This window comes from Salvia miltiorrhiza, chromosome 1, assembly GCF_028751815.1.
Source record: "Salvia miltiorrhiza cultivar Shanhuang (shh) chromosome 1, IMPLAD_Smil_shh, whole genome shotgun sequence".
Lineage (NCBI taxonomy): Eukaryota > Viridiplantae > Streptophyta > Magnoliopsida > Lamiales > Lamiaceae > Salvia > Salvia miltiorrhiza.
In genome coordinates, this window is record NC_080387.1 from 32,391,581 (window position 1) to 32,411,543 (window position 19,963).

The 19,963-nt window shown below is 37.4% G+C and overlaps 1 protein-coding gene and 1 pseudogene across 1 annotated transcript in view; one reads left to right on the top strand and one right to left on the bottom strand.

Annotated features, from left to right (window-relative positions):
• The window catches only part of LOC131020541 (uncharacterized), a 1,142,091-nt gene that overhangs the window by 616,537 nt on the left and 505,591 nt on the right, over window positions 1-19,963 (bottom strand). The gene's annotated exons all lie outside the window — the stretch shown is intronic.
• On the top strand, window positions 18,014-18,542 carry LOC131006459 (transcription repressor OFP15-like; annotated as a pseudogene).

Genomic DNA, 19,963 nt, shown 5'->3' on the forward strand with positions numbered 1-19,963 from the left:
TCCATTCTATGTTGTTCTAGCCAAGCTATCACGACTAACATCATAATCACAAGCAACATAAGTTCTTATGTAAAAAAATTTAATCTCACCGCTATTGAAATAGTTCAAATGAATCCTTAGTCTTAAGGCATTGCCTCTATGTTGTAACATCTTTATGTTAAACATTTCTATCTTACCAGTCTTTACTTAAATCGATCAAGTGGTGCTATCACGATTAACATTCTCAAAGCATTCTTGGGTGGTACTCAAACGGTTTGTAAGAGGACCCATCATTCTAATCGTATAGGCAGCTAGCCTAAAACGACAACATAAAGCTTTCTCATTCTTTCATACATACATACTTCTCTTTCTTTTGAAACCTTAACATATATGGACATTTAATATCCCTTTCATGAAAACTTTGCTTATGCCGGAAAGATTCAAGGAATCTAACTCGACCATACATACATACATACATTGATTCGTTAAGGGCTCGGGTTGTCCCAAACACGAAATACATTCATTGAGTCGTTATGGGTTCGGGTAGTCCCAAACACGACAAAAAGCATTCACATAGCATCGTAAACATAAGGCGCACATTTTCTTGAAAAACTTTCATAACATCTGAAATACATATATGTATATTTTTGAAACTATTATCGTACCTTTGTTGCGGCAGTGTGACGGCGAGCTGAGGGTTACTGACATTCTTAGAAGTCTAGAGATACTATTCTAGACTCGACATCAAAACTTATGATTATCAGAGACATGAAAGGAAACTTATGCTCTATCTCATATTCTATCTCCTTACTCAACTCTATATAAACTCTCCACTCATCTCAAATCCTTAAGTTCAAGGATAGGTTTCAAGAAAATCATGGTTCTAAGTCTCGATTTGTCTCTCATATAAGGCTCGTCTAATCTCATTCAAACACATAGACAACACAATCACCTAAGGCCCATAAGAAACCACAATCAAACATTATCAAAACATGCTCTGTTTTTATACTGACTCAACTTCAAAATCTAACCTGTTCTGACTCCGACACCTCCTGGACTCGAGACTCATACCAAAAGAAAGGTCTTCGAGTCTAGTTTCATAAAAAAAAAAAAGTAGAGTCAAAAACTCCAAGTATTGTAGGAAATATGACTGTTTTACTACAGTCTACCATATTCGGCAGTTTTGAGCAATCTAAAAACTTGGATTTTTGAAAAATAGTAAACGTTGTCAAACTGGGCTCAACTTTGGTAGATATATAGCTAACCCAATAAGGTTAATATCATAAAAATGTTGAAATCTAGATCACACAGGAAGCTACTGAAATGAATGACTCTTTCTCCTGTTCTCTGAAATTCTCGGTAGTAATGTGCAGTTTAGGTTTTTGTATTTTATAAAAATAGTAAACGAAGTCCAAATGACTTGAAATTTTACCGGTGTGCTTAAGACTCATGTAGGGATTTGTTATAAAATTATCAAAGCTATTAGACATCTAAAAACCGTCGATCACAGTAGGTCAGTAGGCCTACCAAATTCACCAAAATCTCATCTCAAACTCTTAAATGCTCAACCCAACATCCCTTCAATGAAAACCAATCAAAGCTCATTTTAAACACATATAGCACTTGAAAACATTCAAGCACATTATAATACTCATCATACTCAATCTTGACTCTCTTCTTACATCATAACCTCAAATCTTAAGTAAAACATTTCAACGAACGCATCATTAAAATTCTCTTCTCATTTTCGTGCTCAAAATTACTCAAATACTCAAACATGATCTCATTCATCATATAAATCATTATACACATATAGATTCCCTTTTATCATGTAAACTAAACTCTAATGAAACTTCATGTATCATCATAAAACTCTTAATAAAACATGACAAACTTTCACATAATGGTCATAAAGCAATTAGACCTCATTTTATCAATCATCGACTTCTCAAAACATGAAAACTCAAAAACTCATACAAACTAAACTAAGTCAAAAATTTCTTAGCCAACAAAAGACTTACTCAAACATAATTATACACTAATATCATGCTCAAATACATATATCTTAAGCCAAAATCACTTAAATAACACATAGGCAAAAAGTCCTGATTTTTATTAAAGTAAACTCTTTGAAATTTAATAAACACACATGATACTTTAATCCATTCATAGATCTATCAATCTTAGCCAATTAATCTCACATATAACCCATCAATTTACAAATTAGAGCATAGATACACATATCCCTAATTTTATTAAACTAACTCATATCAAAATCATCAATTGACATCATATACTCAATTTACTCCATCCTTAGAATAATGTCTACGTTCCACATAGGCATTAAGTGCAAGGTTCTTGTTTTCATCTTTAGTGGTCCTAACTCAAATTCTAATTTAGAAATCATATGAGAAACTGTAGTAGCTCTTCCTACAGGAGTGATTACTCTCAACTTGGGACTAGCTCGTTTTGGTTCGAGTTTGAAGGTAACATGCTTCAAACACTTAAAGAATGCAAGGCTCCTGTATTAAACAGGATTCTAACTGGTGCATCCAATATCTTGCTCATACTACCTTAAAGTCCTGCCTTAAACCAGCACTTAAAACTCAAACATCTCTTCATCAGTATCCATCTTCTGATGAGCGAACGTGATAGCTCACAGAGTTCTCAATTATACTCTACAATCGATTTCTTTCCTTGAATCAAACTTCGATAATAAGTCTCTCGCTGCTTACTGTACTCCTCGGTACATATTTCTCAAGAGTAGCCTTGAATTGTTCTCAGGTGTAGTTTACCAGTTGCTCGGGTGTTAAAGTCCTCTGACGTGCCTCTCACTAGTCTTATACATCAAGAGAATCTACTAGGATAACTCAAAAGTTGTAAGAGTTCAACCCTAGAATGACATCAAAACAAATTGTTTCAAGAGACTCAAATGAATGACCAGAGGGTAGAATGAAGTAACTACCAGGTCGAACAAAAATGACCTAGAGTAAGAACCCATCTGGCTTTTCAACCGAAAGTTGAAACACATGGGTTTATAAACCCAAAACACGTCTACTGAGATTTGGATCATGCGGACTGGCCAGGTCCAACATAATCACTCCCCAGTCACACGGGATATACTATCCCGAACTTGGAAATTCTGTGTCTTCTAAACCCTCATAATACTATACATAACAAAACTTAAGTTGATACCAGCAAGCTAAAAGCTTAAACTCAGGGTCCTATGTTCTAGACTCTCGTTTCGAAAGTTCAATATTTTTCGACTCTCCTCTCATGTTGCGGTGGTGGTGGCGGAGTATTATCCCGCCTATCCTTCACATCACACTCTTGATGATATCCTTGAGGTATTTTTGAAATCACAAAAGGAAAACTCAACTCGACCAACGCTCTAAGCATCCTCGAAACTCAAGTTCAATTTACTAACTCAACTTTAAGGAAACCTTCACGGTCACCTTAACATTCATCTGTAAGGCAATAAGCACTCACGAAATGCTAACAAAAAGACCACTCTGGTCAACCTAATATATCCATCAGTAGAATGCCTCTTTTTAGAGGACTTACATAAAGGGGTTATATAAACCCTACAAAAACCATAGTATCTATCGTAATGTCCCTTCTAAACCGACACCATTAATGGTGCTATGTCTCGGTTTGGACTTTCTACGGTAATTGTTACCAGTTAACTCATCTAGTTGCTACTTTAGCACACTAGGAACATCCATCTATTTAACATCAGTAGGGTACTATATTCGCATGCTTATCTATCAGCATGTCAAAAGCTCAAGTATCAATATCTCCTAAGTAAGTTATATACATCGCAATATAATTGAAACTAATCAAAAACAAGGGTGTACTGCTCATACTCTCAAGATCATCCTTAGCTCTAGCCTACATCGGCTTCTCTTCTCATTCTCATCAACTCTAGCCCTCCTCGGCTACTTCTCATCCTTTCAACCCTAGCCTTCCTTGGCTCTTTCTCATCCTTTCATAGTCTATGAACATGTGTTTGAAAATCTGCTAGGGTATCTCTGTACCACATACTGTACGCCTCGTCCTCGTATCCGATCTTCCCTGAGTTCGATCTCACAACAGTCCACTTTCGTGCAGTGCCAACAGTCCTGGCCAACCTATAAGGAGAACTTAAAGGTGACTCTAGGAACTAACTCTACTTGGCTCCAGCAACAGAAATGAACAAAACATAACTTAGCAAAACTCCTACTAAGTAGTACTGTTATCTTAAAACTCAAGCTCAAAACATCTAAATTCTCATCTCGTCCCATCTTTACTCAGTAGGGAATCTCTCTAAACAATGATATTAGATCCCTTAATCTAAATCATCGTGACTCAGTAAGACAACTCAACAATTTTCTCTCAAAGCCATCTCCAAAGACTATGGCTCATGATACCTCCTCAAGTACCATTAAGGTTGCGTGAGCAAAACTCGCGTCACAAAACAACTCAACATATCGTACAATATCTCATTGCAACATGCTAATAACTCATCATTAATCATGCTATTATACTCAAGCTCATAACTCAAACTCATAACTCAAACCAACAAGTACTTAAAGCAATTGCTAATTCTCTCAAGCTTTAGCTCTAAGTTCTCATTTCATCCTTCTACTTAGTAAAAAAAATCTCTCTTAACAATGACATTAGATTCCTTCATCTAAATCATCGTGACTTATCACAATTGCTCAAACAATTCTCATCACAAAACATCTCAAATACATCACATCATAACTCATAATTATGCATCCTCAATCATATAACATCATATGATATAAACGCTCTCATGATTCATCATGTAACGTCAACATATGCTCTTACAACATAATAACTCATTATTAATCATGTTGTCATCCTCAAACTCAAACTATGCACCTTCAAAGTGTAACATCATAACTCATCATATAACCTCAACATCATGCTCTTCAAAATTTAATGTCAAATAAACTTTGAAATTTTACATACCTCGTTGAGTCTGGTGTGATGGTGCGCTGAGCTCACGGTTGTTAATAACTATTAGTCTAGTGACTCATTCTAGACTAAACTCAAGACTTATAATTCAGAGCTTTCCTTCGCTCTGATACCACTTTGTCACAGCCCGCCCTAACTAAGGATAGTTAAGCCGAGTGATCTACGACTAGGGATGGGGTTAAAGAAGAAGGGAAAGAAAAGGGGCGTCATTTATAGCCGTAACACTTACTCATCTTAATAAAACTCGTCATTTTTATTCATGAATACTCAATTGAAAATAGTCTATGAAAGACAGCATAAAACTTAATTAATATCATTAATCAAGTTATACATCATATGAAACCATTCTCTTAAGACTCAAAGTATGACATAACATACTATAACATCAACAACATCTTGCAGCGGAAAGTAGCTAGACATATGTATGAAGACATATTCTAGACAGGTTAACTATTTATTAACAACCCTGGAGACTCCGCTCATTGCAGCACCATCATCACATCAGCTCAACCTGCACATTTAGAAAACATATGCAGGGCTGAGTACAAAAGCACTCAGTGGGCACGTATGCCTAGGTATAAAAATACATGCTTCAAAACTGTAAATTGTCATGCCATCATAAACAGTACAGCAAGGGAGTTTTTCGCTAAAAAGGCCCAAGCTTACTAAGTTCATTTGTGATTCTTAAAGTTCGTCTGCAGACTAAGTTCTCTTGTAATCTATCATATCTGGAACTTTGTGCCGGAGAGGTGGCCATCTCTCACGGTCACTTGACCGGCCAACCCGCTAGATGACTCACGGTCACTGGTGTACACTAGTCAAGGCAGGATGGCTATCAACTGCTCAGGACCCGAATTCGATTGCATCATTGGCAAAGCCAAAGCAGATAGATATCATACTAAAATTTAAACATTTTATGGCAAGACAATACTTGAAATAACTTTAACTCAAAGATTTTGTCATGAAATAACTTACTTGAACGTAACATTTAAACTCATTTGATATATATATGAAACTGAAATTAACAGTTAAATCATCTCATGCATTCATTCGTATAAGAGGCCTACGACACGCAGGGGATCTCTATATACGTATAGTAAAAGTAATGCCCACCTGATTGCAGTGTTTTGCTACTTAAGACAATGATTCTCTTTCCTTAGCGCGATAGGTTACTCAGACGCTTTTGTTTATTTGAACCTTTGATAACACGAAAACATGTGTTCGAGTGAATAATAGAAAAGATAACAACAAATGCAGTGAATCACTATTCACTCATTTCTCTAACTACCCATATTTCCTTAAACGACTATATCTAACTCATATACAATCGTTCTTCCTTTATCAAAATATTTCATGTACCTTTGAGGATGTAGGAAATTCCATTTTATATTATTCATTTATTTATCTATTATAAATAAAGAATAATTCTATAAACATAAAACGTTTTCCTTTTCCCCATTTAATAATGCCAATCACCAATATATATATATATACACATCAATAGCTCATTTATAATCTAAAAGTGATATTTTATCAACAATAAAACTTTAAAATCCTTAATAGGAATTATTTTGAATCATTTCCATCTCAACAAAACTGTATAGATTCAACTTCAACTAATAAACTGCTTTTACTCCGAACTCGTATGGAGTCGAATTTTATATCAATAGAAACCTCTTTGAGTCTAGTTTAATTGAAAAAAAAAGTATGTTGAAAAACTCCAAGTAGTTTAAGAGATATAGCGATTTTCCCATCGCCTACCAGATTCGGCAGTTTCTGCCAACTGAAAGTCCAGATTTTTGAAAAAATAGCAAACGTTACCGGAATAACCTCAAATTTTATATGATGATAGATAACACATATATCTTCATACAATAAAAATTTAAGAGCTAAATATCAACATATGGTTACTGAAATAATTAACCTAATCATCTGCCTCACGATAGTTTCAACAGATACGGGCAGTAGACTTCTCAAATTTTAAAAGGGTGGTAAACGAAGTTCAAATAACATGAAACTTTGTAAAAATATTTACCACGCTCCCATATATACCCCAGAAATTTCCCATAATATAATAGAAACGGGAATGCATCGAAATAAGGGCGTCAACTTACCCTTGTCCAAGTGAGCACTAATGGAAGTTGTTCGTCGGGGGTTTTCTGGTCGTCGTTCCGCGATGGTGTTTAGCCGCGAAGGTCTACGACTTAGTCTTCCTCGTGCGAGGTAGATCAGGCTACACAACGGTGTTTTCTCAATCCTTTTTCGTCGTAAGGATAGTGAGAAACGAAAGCCGTAAGTTGGCCGGTGGCTAAGTCGGGAATTCGACGTTGGCCTCTGAAGGATATTGCGGCCTTTGGTCAGGAAAATATAGAGAAGGCTTTGGCCTTTCGATTGTTGGGTTTGGTAGCCTGAAGATGGAGGAACGAGTACACGTTCTCGGTTCAGAGCCTAGTGGCCGGTCGGCGGAGAAATAGCCTGGCGAAGGGAGCTCACTTGAGCTTAAGAAGTATGCAAAGTTTGTTTTGAAGCTTGTTGGCTTCACTTTCTCTGCACGGGTGTGGTTATTGCTAGTGGAGTGAGCTGTGTGTTAACTGATATGCTATGTATTTATAAGTGGATTCCGTAGACAATGGAAATTATGAAGGTTGAAATTTGTGTAGGGAGTTGGAAGGAAAGTCAGCTGCAAATCTACACTTTTGAAAAAAAAAAGATTTGCTAGAAATCTGCAAATCTTTGAAGTCAGAAATCTTGAATTGGAGGGGAAGGTTGAGCATGCCATCTTTGAAAATTTTGTTTCTTTCGTGATCTTCTTTTCCTCATATCTTGGCTTTTTGGATTGCATGGAAGATATTGAGACCTTGAAAAACTTGTTGCAGTATGATGTTGCGTTGAAGGAGAAGGTGGAATAGTGTAGGAATTGATGTGTTGGATGAAAAATCGAGACATACGTGTAGTAGGATTTTGATTTTCCGTGATCTAGTTTCTCCTAGTTCTTATTCGTTTCTGTAATAATTTTCCAATTCCTGCTAATTAAATACTTGTCGTATTTATATAAATTAAATCCTCAATCTTGGGATTTAATACGTGAAAGTCGGAATTAATTCACGACTTAATACTAAACACACATAACATGTAATAATAAAATTATTATTCACATACGCTCAAGTTATAATTCTAACAATTCGATTTAAATAACACGATTTATGAAATCGATTATAAATCTAAAATTTCTAATACTATTGAATCAATCAACTGGTAATGCAAAGTTTCAATGTGTAGCTAAACCAATAATTTAATTATTGGTTTGATTCATGATTGAATATTAAATCGCAGCTCTGTATCTCTTATACAGACTTTTGCTGAAATAATATTATCTGAACAAAATAATCACAATAAATAATTAAAAGAATTTTATAACTAATGCACATATTTAATCTAATATGTATTTAAAAGAGCGGGGCATTACAGGTGATTTGCAATCTTGAACCACATTAGTTAATACTATCAAATGTACCAGTAGATTGGTAGAATTTGATGACTTTGAACCATTTCTCGTTCGTGTATTCCGACGAATTGGTAGAACTTGTATTTGTAAGTAAATTTGTTATACGATGAAGAAGATTAATAAAATGTTGTTTCGAATTTGTATTATTTCAAATCTATGTTATTTCAAAATTTTGTCGTGTCAGCACCTGAAATGAATGGTACGAATACTTCATTTCGCATCATTCGTCCCAAAATATATATATCGCGATAGCTCTTTGAGATGAATGGTACAAATTTGTCATTTTGTAAGGTACAAAGGTTTGATCGCACCAAGTGTTGGCACGAATGGTGCAAAATGACATATTTGTACCATTCGTCCCAAGGGATATCGTGTCAAATATTGGGATGTGATAACACTCACTTTTCTATCGTTTTTAATGTTATTAAGATGTCAATTTTGTAGGAAATTTAATTTATGATAATTGTTTTGTGTTTAAATTGGTTTATCTTGTGAAATATGATATTTGTTCACACTTTTATGAAATCTACATACATAAATATTGAGGCTGAATTATCTAAATGAAAGTTGTAAATCATCTCTACATGCTCGTGAGCGCAAACGAATCACAACTTAAACTACAAGACCAGAACTAGTATTACAAATATAGAAATACCAAAGAATACTAAAGGATTTTATTTATCACATCACACTTTACAAGTTACAACTTTCTACCTCTACCACATCCCTACTACACCATCTGTTAACAAAACAAAGGGCAAATGCAAAGAAAGAAAAAAATGGGGAAGGGATGTGCGTGAGTAATGCAAGAGCAGCTACAACAGCAGCTCCATCCCTTCTCTACAGCTGGAGCAGATTCAACCATACCAAAAGAAGTACACCTAGGGAGTCAATCAACCACCCTATGACAACCATCCCCTCAGCCAACCGCCACCTTTACCACTTTCGATCCCTCCTTCCATCCATGCCTTAGTCCATCAACAACCAAAGGGAACAAAGACTTCATTCATTGCTCTGCCAAAAACTTCAAGAGGTAGTAAGCATTCTTTAACTCTCTCCAATTCATGATTCTAAATTCCACCAATATTAATACAAAGAACAACAACCTTGATTGTTTCAGTTGTTCCCCCATTTAATACTTCAACGACAACCAACCAACAAATAATTCAAGGCACTTTATTTCTATCTCAGTTTACTACCTCCAGTTACATGTTTCACACAGAACCAATGTTCATTACTTAGAAATGCATCATTTGAGATAAGCATGAATGACTTAATCAACGTAGTTTCAAAATCAGCAAGCTTGAGCTAATACTCAAGGCAAGAACAAAGGTCATACCCTCGTCGAAGTAGAATAGCAACATGAACCAAAACTAGCACCATTTTTACCCTCTTGTGTATCAATCATAGACATACCATACTTCATCAAGAGGACCGACTTTAGTTAGTAGAATGGGTTGGAGATTTATTCAGTTGGGCCTTGCATTATTATCATTATTTAAGCCCAATTTTTTAATTCATTCACTTCGAACATTTTCTTTGGACCGATTTTGTGGAGCTGGGTTGTTATTATTATTACTATTTGAGCCAAGATGTATTATATTACTTGGGCCTTTCTATTATTTTTATGTAGGCTGCAGATTTATATAGCAGTGGACTGCCATGATTTATTTAATTCAGGCCCACTTTTACTTATTTAATTATTGGGCTACTTTATATTGGGCCTTTTAATTATTTGAGCCGATATTATTATTTTCTTAATTTCATATCTATTTAAGCCAGATTAATGAGCAGTATTGATTAAGCGATTAATTAGACTCAACTGCTTCTAATTACGGATTAATTTATTATTTGGATTATTAGCTATGTACTTTTAGTTGAATAAATAGAGCAAGACCTATTTAATTAGTAAGGGTGTTAGAACACCCTAAAATGAGCTAGCGGATTAATTATAGTTATTTATCTTATCTCATGAGACGAGCCTTAATTAGTTTATTTTATTTATTTAATCCAATAGCTAGGACTAATAATAGAATTTTCGGATTATTATTTTAGAATAATTATTTGAGAATTTTACATGAGCCGATGTCTTATTTTATATTCTCGTCAAGGTCAAGCTCGAGAGTAAGTGTTAGTATAGGAGCTACTGCACCGAAGCAAAAATTGCTATCAGGTGAGCTTACTTTCATATATATCAAATGACATTTAATGTTATATTTGAGCAAGTTATTCTTTTCAAAAGCAAATGAATTGAAATATTTTAAGTATTATCTTGCCATAAATGTTTTAATTTAGTGTATGATCTATATCTGTATTGGCTTTACCAATTTGATAATCGAATTTGGATCCCGAGTGGATAGCTATCTTGCTGGTATTAGTGTACACAGTGACCGTGAGCCATCGAGCGGGTTGGCCGGTCAAGTGTCCACGAGAGGTGGCCACCTGACAAACATGGTTTTCGTACCTCAATATCGCATGAATTGTTGTCATTTTCCCCCATGAATTGATTGCTAATATGTGTTTGTATCCCAATTTTGAGTTTTGTTGAATTTTGATTCCTTGGTGTAGTTTTGAAGTGATTTCAGGGAAAATCAAAGATTAGTTGGAGGATTTTGAAGACATGAGATCGAAGTACGTATCGATAGGAATTCGTGAGCGCAAACGGTGACCAAATCCGAGTCCGGACGAGGGAGAACGGAGCCGAACAAGCGGACTGCGCATAAAGCCCAGGCACCCGCGGTCCGGGCCGCGGCCACGGGCCCGACCGCGGGCCTCTGCTCCAAAATTGCCCAGTAACCCGCGGTCCGGGCCGCGGCCACGGGCCCGACCGCGGGCCTCTGCTCCAGAGCAGTCCAGAATGTTTTTTACAGTCACCCGCGGTCCGAGCCGCGGCCGCGGCCCATGACCGCGGCCTCCCCTGCTTCCAGCCGCGTTTTCAACCGCGGTTCATGCCGTGACCGCGGGGAAGAGGCGGGGATCCGCCTTTTGGTGGGCCCAGACGTGATTTTTAGCCCAAAACTCCATTTTTCCCCTCTTTTCTCAAATCATTCACCACACACACCCACTTCATCTTCCCCAACTCTCCAATCCCAAACCCTAGCCTCCATTCTCTACCATTTTTTCTCTCTTCCACACACAAAAACAACACCAAAATCAAATAAAGAAGGGGAAGACTTGGAAAGGAGCTCATCAAGACTACATGATTGAAGATCAAGATTATAGGATTTGTCTATGAATCTCTATCTCTCTATATCTTTATTTATGTTTTCTTATGACTTGAGATTTGCTTTTATTATGAATATGCTTGGCTAAAATCTCTTATCTTAGGGATTAGATTAGATGGATTTGTAATGGATTGATTTCTTTGTTCAATATATATCTTGATTGTGCTTATTGTTATCTTTTCAAGTCCTAGATTTATCTCTTGTATGATTGGTTGGCCACCTTTTGTGCATTTCTAATTTGTGATTTGAATCGGGAGAGGATAATTACAATAGATTAGGAGTTTGATACATATCATCTCAATAAACCGGGAGGTTGAGAGGTGGGTGAGGGCTTGTTGATCTTTTGTGCTCTTGGGAGTTATAGGTTAGAAATTGACCGGGGACGGCAATTATGACCCGTAATCTACTGTTTTAGTCGTCCGGGAGGGGGCTAAAACTAGTGGGGAGATCGCCCTAGATAAGTAGGCCATATCAAGATTTATATTGATTTAGATTGAAGTTCATTACGATCCATCGAAATCTAGTCCCTAGGATAACTTTCATTCGAGTCATTCCCCAATTTATTAACTAAGTTTATCTTGTTGTTATTTTATTTACTTGCTTTATTTAGCTTTGTTTTAGTTCTCAATATCTCTTCATCTTTGGTTTGTCTAAATAGATTGAAAACAACTTATTAATATTATTTAGAAGTTTGAATTCACCAATCCTTGTGGGATACGACCTTGCTTCCCTATGTTGCAACTACACCGTATACTTGCGGCGTGGTGAAAATAATAACGAACAAGTTTTTGGCGCCGTTGCCGGGGATTGGTTGAGTTTTTACTTTTGATATTGTGAAAAGTTGTTTTTATCTAATTTAGATATTGTTTTTATGTTTGTTTATTTATATGTTTATTTGTTTTTGTTAGAGAAAATTGCTCCACAACCGTAAAAGCGGCACCAAAAATGGATGATGGAAGGAATGAGTTGGTTGAGCAACTCCAACTACAATTGGCGTTGATGCAACTTAAGTTGCGTGTTTTGGAAGCCAAAAGAAATTGTAGGCAACCAATGATCCAAAAAGCCTTCCAACCAACACCTTCCTATGGTGACTTTTATGACATGGGGTGCAATGCCATGGAGTGGCAATCACCATTGGAGTATGAGGACCATTTCAATAGTTGGAATTATGAAATTTCTTATTCCACTCAAGAAGGCTTCCAAGGGGGAAATCGATACTATCAAGAGGAGAAATCGAATTCGAAAGACGATCTCCTACAATGCTTCTTAACTACACAAGCTTGGATAGAAAAAAGTCTAGCAAAATCGGAGGTTATGCTAGATGAGCAAAGGAGGTCTTTGGCTACCACTATGGAAAATCAAAAGCGAATTGATGATTTGTGCATGGCCATTAGCCTACGGAATGGAACCTTGTATGAGGAACCAATGCCGATGCTAAGTGAAGAGCCTCAAGAAGTTGAAGAAGAGTATAAAGAAGATGAGGATCAATTCTCCAAACCCCTTGAAGTCGAGAGCCCAACTTTTCCAACACAACCTCTACAATTCCAAAAGGATGAAGATTTCACAAGTTTTAAAGAATGCAAAGTCAAAAATTTTGTCGATCCTTACCTCGACATGGGCGATTCTATGAAGGCTTGCTTCTTTCACTTTTATTTATCTTCATCTTTTGATTTTCACTTTGATTTATCTAATAAGGAATTGTTTGAGTGTGGTGGTACTCTAGATGGTGAACGAGATTACCATGACGCCCGGGATGTCTCAAGAATTGCAAAGCCACCATATTTTTGGGTCGCGGTGGATGGAGCATGCAAATTTGATGAGAAATGGCCACCGCCTAAGCCTCCACCTCGTTTGTGAGTACGAGACAAGTAACCATTTTCTCCTTCATCCAAACTTATTTCTCTTTTGTGTGAAATAAGTTTGGGGGGAGGGTGAAGATGGGTTACTTATCTCGTTTATCCGTTGTTTATTTAATTAGTTAGTCTAGTTTTTGAATAATGAGATTTTGTCTCTGTTTTTGAGCTTTTCCTTGTCTTTTGTTTTTGAGCTTGATTGTTGAAAAACATGAGTTGGATGAAATGTGTGTTGGGCTTATGATATGAATATGTTGCTTTTGAAAATAAATTGTTGTGTTTCACTTGTTGATTTTGCATGTAGAGTTTGAACTTGTGACAAATGAGCTAAATGTTGTACCTCCAAGAACTTGAAAATGAAAATGAGCTTGTGAGAATTGAGCCTTTGATTGTCATACATTTACAATCTCATTTTGTTCTTGAGTGTAAATCATTTGAGCATGTGTGTTGATCTCTAGAACTTGCCATGAGTCCTCTCTTGAAAATAAAAGTAGATGTGTTGTTAATATTGAAGTGATTTAAGGCCATCCTTGTTAGCCACTTGACTTAAATTGTGTCCAAATTCTCATATGATCCTAGTTTACCCTCTTTGTGCCTTATAGCCTTTCTTTGAATTAACCAATGATAAAGGGGTAGAACCTAGATTGTTAGTGGTTGCTTTGATGAAAATGTTTGGGAAATGATTGAAATTACTTGTCTAACTTTGATTGAGTGAAAATCACTAGTCCCCTATGAGCTCCAAAAGAAAAGAAAAGAAAAAAAGAGCAAAAAGAAATGTGAATAAAAGAGCATAAAGGGGAGTGATTTGCCTTTTTAATCATAGTCATGATAAGTATCACTAAGGGTGGAAAAGAAAAAAAAGTGGGGATATTGGTTTTTGATTTATTAGAAAAGAGAAATGGTGAATTTGACTTGTTCATTGTGATTGTTAGATTGTGGAATATGAGTCATTTGCCTAAAAACACCTCACCTCACCAAAGAGCCCTCATTGCAACCTTATGAAAGCCCTTGTTGATCATTATTTATAACACATTGAAGTATAGAGAGTTAGGATAAATGGCAAGCCTATGGTAGATTGCATACATGATTCAATTTGAGTGCAAACACGTCCAATCTAAACACTTGAGAGTTGAGTGCATCATTGAAACATCCACATTTGTGAGGATTCAAGTTTGGAGGCTATAATGTTGAACTCATTATCACTTGTGACTTCTTGGAATGCATTTCTACTTGTGATACACTTTTTAAAGATTTTTGAAAAATTTGAAGCCCTTGAAATGACACCAATTCATTCTCACATGTTTGTTATCTTTTATTTCTCTTCTCTTTGTTGTTTGGGGACAAACAACGCTTTAAGTTTGGGGGGGTTGACAAACATGGTTTTCGTACCTCAATATCGCATGAATTGTTGTCATTTTCCCCCATGAATTGATTGCTAATATGTGTTTGTATCCCAATTTTGAGTTTTGTTGAATTTTGATTCCTTGGTGTAGTTTTGGAGTGATTTCAGGGAAAATCAAAGATTAATTGGAGGATTTTGAAGACATGAGATCGAAGTACGTATCGATAGGAATTCGTGAGCGCAAACGGTGACCAAATCCGAGTCCGGACGAGGGAGAACGGAGCCGAACAAGCGGACTGCGCATAAAGCCCAGGCACCCGCGGTCCGGGCCGCGGCCACGGGCCCGACCGCGGGCCTCTGCTCCAAAATTGCCCAGTAACCCGCGGTCCGGGCCGCGGCCACGGGCCCGACCGCGGGCCTCTGCTCCAGAGCAGTCCAGAATGTTTTTTACAGTCACCCGCGGTCCGAGCCGCGGCCGCGGCCCATGACCGCGGCCTCCCCTGCTTCCAGCCGCGTTTTCAATCGCGGTTCATGCCGTGACCGCGGGGAAGAGGCGGGGATCCGCCTTTTGGTGGGCCCAGACGTGATTTTTAGCCCAAAACTCCATTTTTCCCCTCTTTTCTCAAATCATTCACCACACACACCCACTTCATCTTCCCCAACTCTCCAATCCCAAACCCTAGCCTCCATTCTCTACCATTTTTTCTCTCTTCCACACACAAAAACAACACCAAAATCAAATAAAGAAGGGGAAGACTTGGAAAGGAGCTCATCAAGACTACATGATTGAAGATCAAGATTATAGGATTTGTCTATGAATCTCTATCTCTCTATATCTTTATTTATGTTTTCTTATGACTTGAGATTTGCTTTTATTATGAATATGCTTGGCTAAAATCTCTTATCTTAGGGATTAGATTAGATGGATTTGTAATGGATTGATTTCTTTGTTCAATATATATCTTGATTGTGCTTATTGTTATCTTTTCAAGTCCTAGATTTATCTCTTGTATGATTGGTTGGCCACCTTTTGTGCATTTCTAATTTGTGATTTGAATCGGGAGAGGATAATTACAATAGATTAGGAGTTTGATACATATCATCTCAATAAACCGGGAGGTTGAGAGGTGGGTGAGGGCTTGTTGATCTTTTGTGCTCTTGGGAGTTATAGGTTAGAAATTGACCGGGGACGGCAATTATGACCCGTAATCTACTGTTTTAGTCGTCCGGGAGGGGGCTAAAACTAGTGGGGAGATCGCCCTAGATAAGTAGGCCATATCAAGATTTATATTAATTTAGATTGAAGTTCATTACGATCCATCGAAATCTAGTCCCTAGGATAACTTTCATTCGAGTCATTCCCCAATTTATTAACTAAGTTTATCTTGTTGTTATTTTATTTACTTGCTTTATTTAGCTTTGTTTTAGTTCTCAATATCTCTTCATCTTTGGTTTGTCTAAATAGATTGAAAACAACTTATTAATATTATTTAGAAGTTTGAATTCACCAATCCTTGTGGGATACGACCTTGCTTCCCTATGTTGCAACTACACCGTATACTTGCGACGTGGTGAAAATAATAGCGAACACCACCTCTCCGACACACAGTCCCAGGTATGATTGAATCTCAAAAGACTTAGTCTGATCAGACGAATTTTAAAAATCACAAATGAATTTAATAAGCTTGAACCTCTTAGCTAAAAACTCATTTGTTGTATTGTATGTGATGACATGACAATTTACAGTTTTTATAAATGATCCGACGAGCGGGATTTCTTGTCGTAGTATTATAAATGAACTCTTGGGATACATGTCTTCATACATGTAGTCATATTTTGTTATTTCGGTGTGTACTCTTAAGTATTATGTCTTTTTAGCTAAGTCGGATTCATCCGAACTTACAAGTTTATTGGGTCTATATGACAAAACATCAGTTATCTTATGGATTTTCTTCTTTGACAATTATTTGAATTCTATCATTCATTATTTGTTCACTCTTTTTCTATCCCCGCTTCTAATATCCCTCCCTTGGTCATAGTTTCCCGACTTAAATCCTTAGCTAAGTTCGGCTGTGACATCATTTCTCCTCGATTTTATCTCTCAAACAAATATTTTCTCTCTATTAAAAAATTATCTCTCTAGCTTATAAGTTCAATTATCCAAACACTTTAACAACTTATAAGCACTTGAGAAACTACATCTTTTAAGCTCTTGCAACATCTTATAAGCTATTGAAGGTTACAAGCTCTTTACAATAAACTTAGTCAAACACCCTCATAAATTATTAGAACTTAAATTTAAGTCTATTAATATTAATCTATTCCATTAAATGATTAATATTGCACTATCTATCATTATTCATATTACGAATATCTGACAGCTTTAATTTATTAACATATTATCCAAGAGTTTAAAATGCTCTAACATTATTATTGCACTTGGAATAAATTTCAACTGGTTGGGTTTATAATACAATATCGCTTCAAATCTGGAACTCATAGATCTCACAGAGATCTGGCGACAATGTTGCAGTGGTGGAGTTCCTCGGATTTTGGAAAGTAAAATGGCGACGACGACGTTCAAGTGAATCTGATGATTATATATGTTGTCGGCAACAACGAAAAGGTAGTCGTCGACTCGTCGACGAGAGAGAGATAGAGTGAGAGAAGTGTCAACAATTTAGGGTTTGAGAGAGAGACATTGTGAAAGAGAAAATGTGAGAAAAAAGTAAGATTGTGGATTTTTGTGCATACACTTTAAGGGTAATTTTTGTCCACAATACTTTTTTTTTTTGTTCGAAAAATAAAACTTTATTAAAAGGTGGTAGGCATCAGAAGTGCCTACATCAACTACACAAGACCTTCGAGATATGTTTAGAACACCATTAAAATACTTAAATTTAGCTACAATTATTAAAATAAGGGTTAAGGTACAATACCCCCCTAAACATGACCCCCTAGAACGTATACCCCCCAGACTCGGTCAAGGCGCGTTGACCTCCCTGAACTCCTGAAACAATGGTGCAAATAAACCCGTCCGTTAAATGGCGTTTAAACGCCGTTTTTTTTTTTTGTTTTTTTTATCACTCCTCTCTCTCTCTCTCCAATTGATCTCTCTCTCTCTCTCTTGGATTCAAACGATATCTCCGCCAATAAATTCCCCTTTTTGTTCAAAGCCACCGATTCCCCCACCACCGCCACCTCAGCTGCGTCGCCGTGGCCGTGGCCGGCCTGCGTCATCAGCCCTAAGACTCTCTCTTTTCGCAACGAGAGCTTCTCCGCCTCTGCGGCGGCGTCACATGTATTCCCCGATGAGACCGCCGTGATCGGAGGCCTCTGATCCGATCGCCTCTTCTTCGAGCCTGGCGAGACAAGCTCCATCCTCAGGAGACGGCGCGGCAAAATCACGCACCTTTCCCTACAGTGGCGGTGGCGGCGGCAAAATCAGATCCTCGATGGCGGAGATGCTGGCGGCGCATGACATCAAGTGCAGGGACTGCCTCAAGGAGCTGCCGACGTGTTACCTCAGAGTCAATGAGAAAGGCAATCACGAATACGTCGTCGACGCCTTTGTCGATCTCCTCATTCACCTCTCACTGCATGCGGTAAATGGTCTTAGTTTATTCATTATTGAAATTAGCTTAATTGGTTTGTAAATTTCTGGAATGAATAATGTAAGTTAGAAATAGAATTAAGGGAATTTTGCTCCGTTGGCTGAACTATGTTCGCCGGCACCGTTCAGTTTCAGGTCGTTGTATTCGAAGTGGAAAACTTGGTGGTGATTATTGTTTATCTTTGGGAAAAGGTGCAGATTGGCCCCCGAAGTAGTAGCCCCTATAGCGTTTAACCCCTCTTACTCACTGTGTGTGCAACTAAACCCCTGAACTTCGAGAAAAGGGTGCAAATTCCCCCCTCTGACCTAACGCCGTTAAGTGTCCGTTAACGTTTGGGTTTAATTGCACCCTATACTTCAGGGGTGGATCTGCACCTTAATTTTTTTTTTTATATATAATTTTAGCAACCCACCTCCGGCATCAACTTAACCGCCCCCCGTACTCATCGGCTCCAACTTACACTTTGTCAGCTCGCGCGCGCTCAATCTCTTTATCATCGACTGCTTACCGCCGACATGCAGCAGCATCATCAACTCCAGATGTGGACCTGGATCGAATCATGCTTGGTCCAAATCCATATCCGTATTTTTTTACTTAGGTCAGAATCCGGTCCAAATCCATTAGGTCCAAAAAAATGAGATTCATGTCCAGATCTATTAGATTCACACGGTCTGCAGTCCTGACCCGGATCCATTCTTTTTTCTCTTTTAAAATAAATTAGCCAAAAATAAAATCATAATTATTATCTAGAGTTTTAATAATTATTCAAAAATAAATAAATAAAATTTAAATAAATATTATATAGATAAATATATACACAATTAATATCATAAGATAAGCCTAAAAGGTTAAGGTGTTGGAGGAGATGCTATTGTGCGGGGCGGTGAAGAAGCTGGTGGCGTTGCTGCATGTAAGCGGTGGGCAGTTGACAACCAAGAGATTGAGCGCGTGCGAGCTGACATGGTGCAAGTCAGAATCGATGAGTACGGCGGTGGTTAAGTTGATGCCGGATGTGGGTTGCTGAAATTAAAAAAAATAAAAAAAAAAATTAAGGTGCAGATCCACCCCTGAAGTAAAGGGTGCAATTAAACTTAAACGTTAACGGACACTTAACGGCGTTAGGTCAGAGGGGGAAATTTGCACCCTTTTCTCGGAGTTCAGGGGTTTAGTTGCACACACAGTGAGTAAGAGGGGTTATACGCTATAGGGGCTACTACTTCGGGGGCCAATCTGCACCTTTTCCCTTTATCTTTTCTCGATTTCTTTGTCTGGTTCGAAAGTAGAAGAAGAAGAAGGGGAGATATCTCTCTCCCATTACGCTCCCTCCGTCGAACAGAGAGGACGATGTCATTCCGATTTTTGATTGGGGATTCAAAGCTTGCTTTCTGGTGGTAGATTGATGACAATGGCCGTGGAGAAGAGAGAGAGGAGTGAGGCCCACTAAAAATAAAAAATAAAAAAAA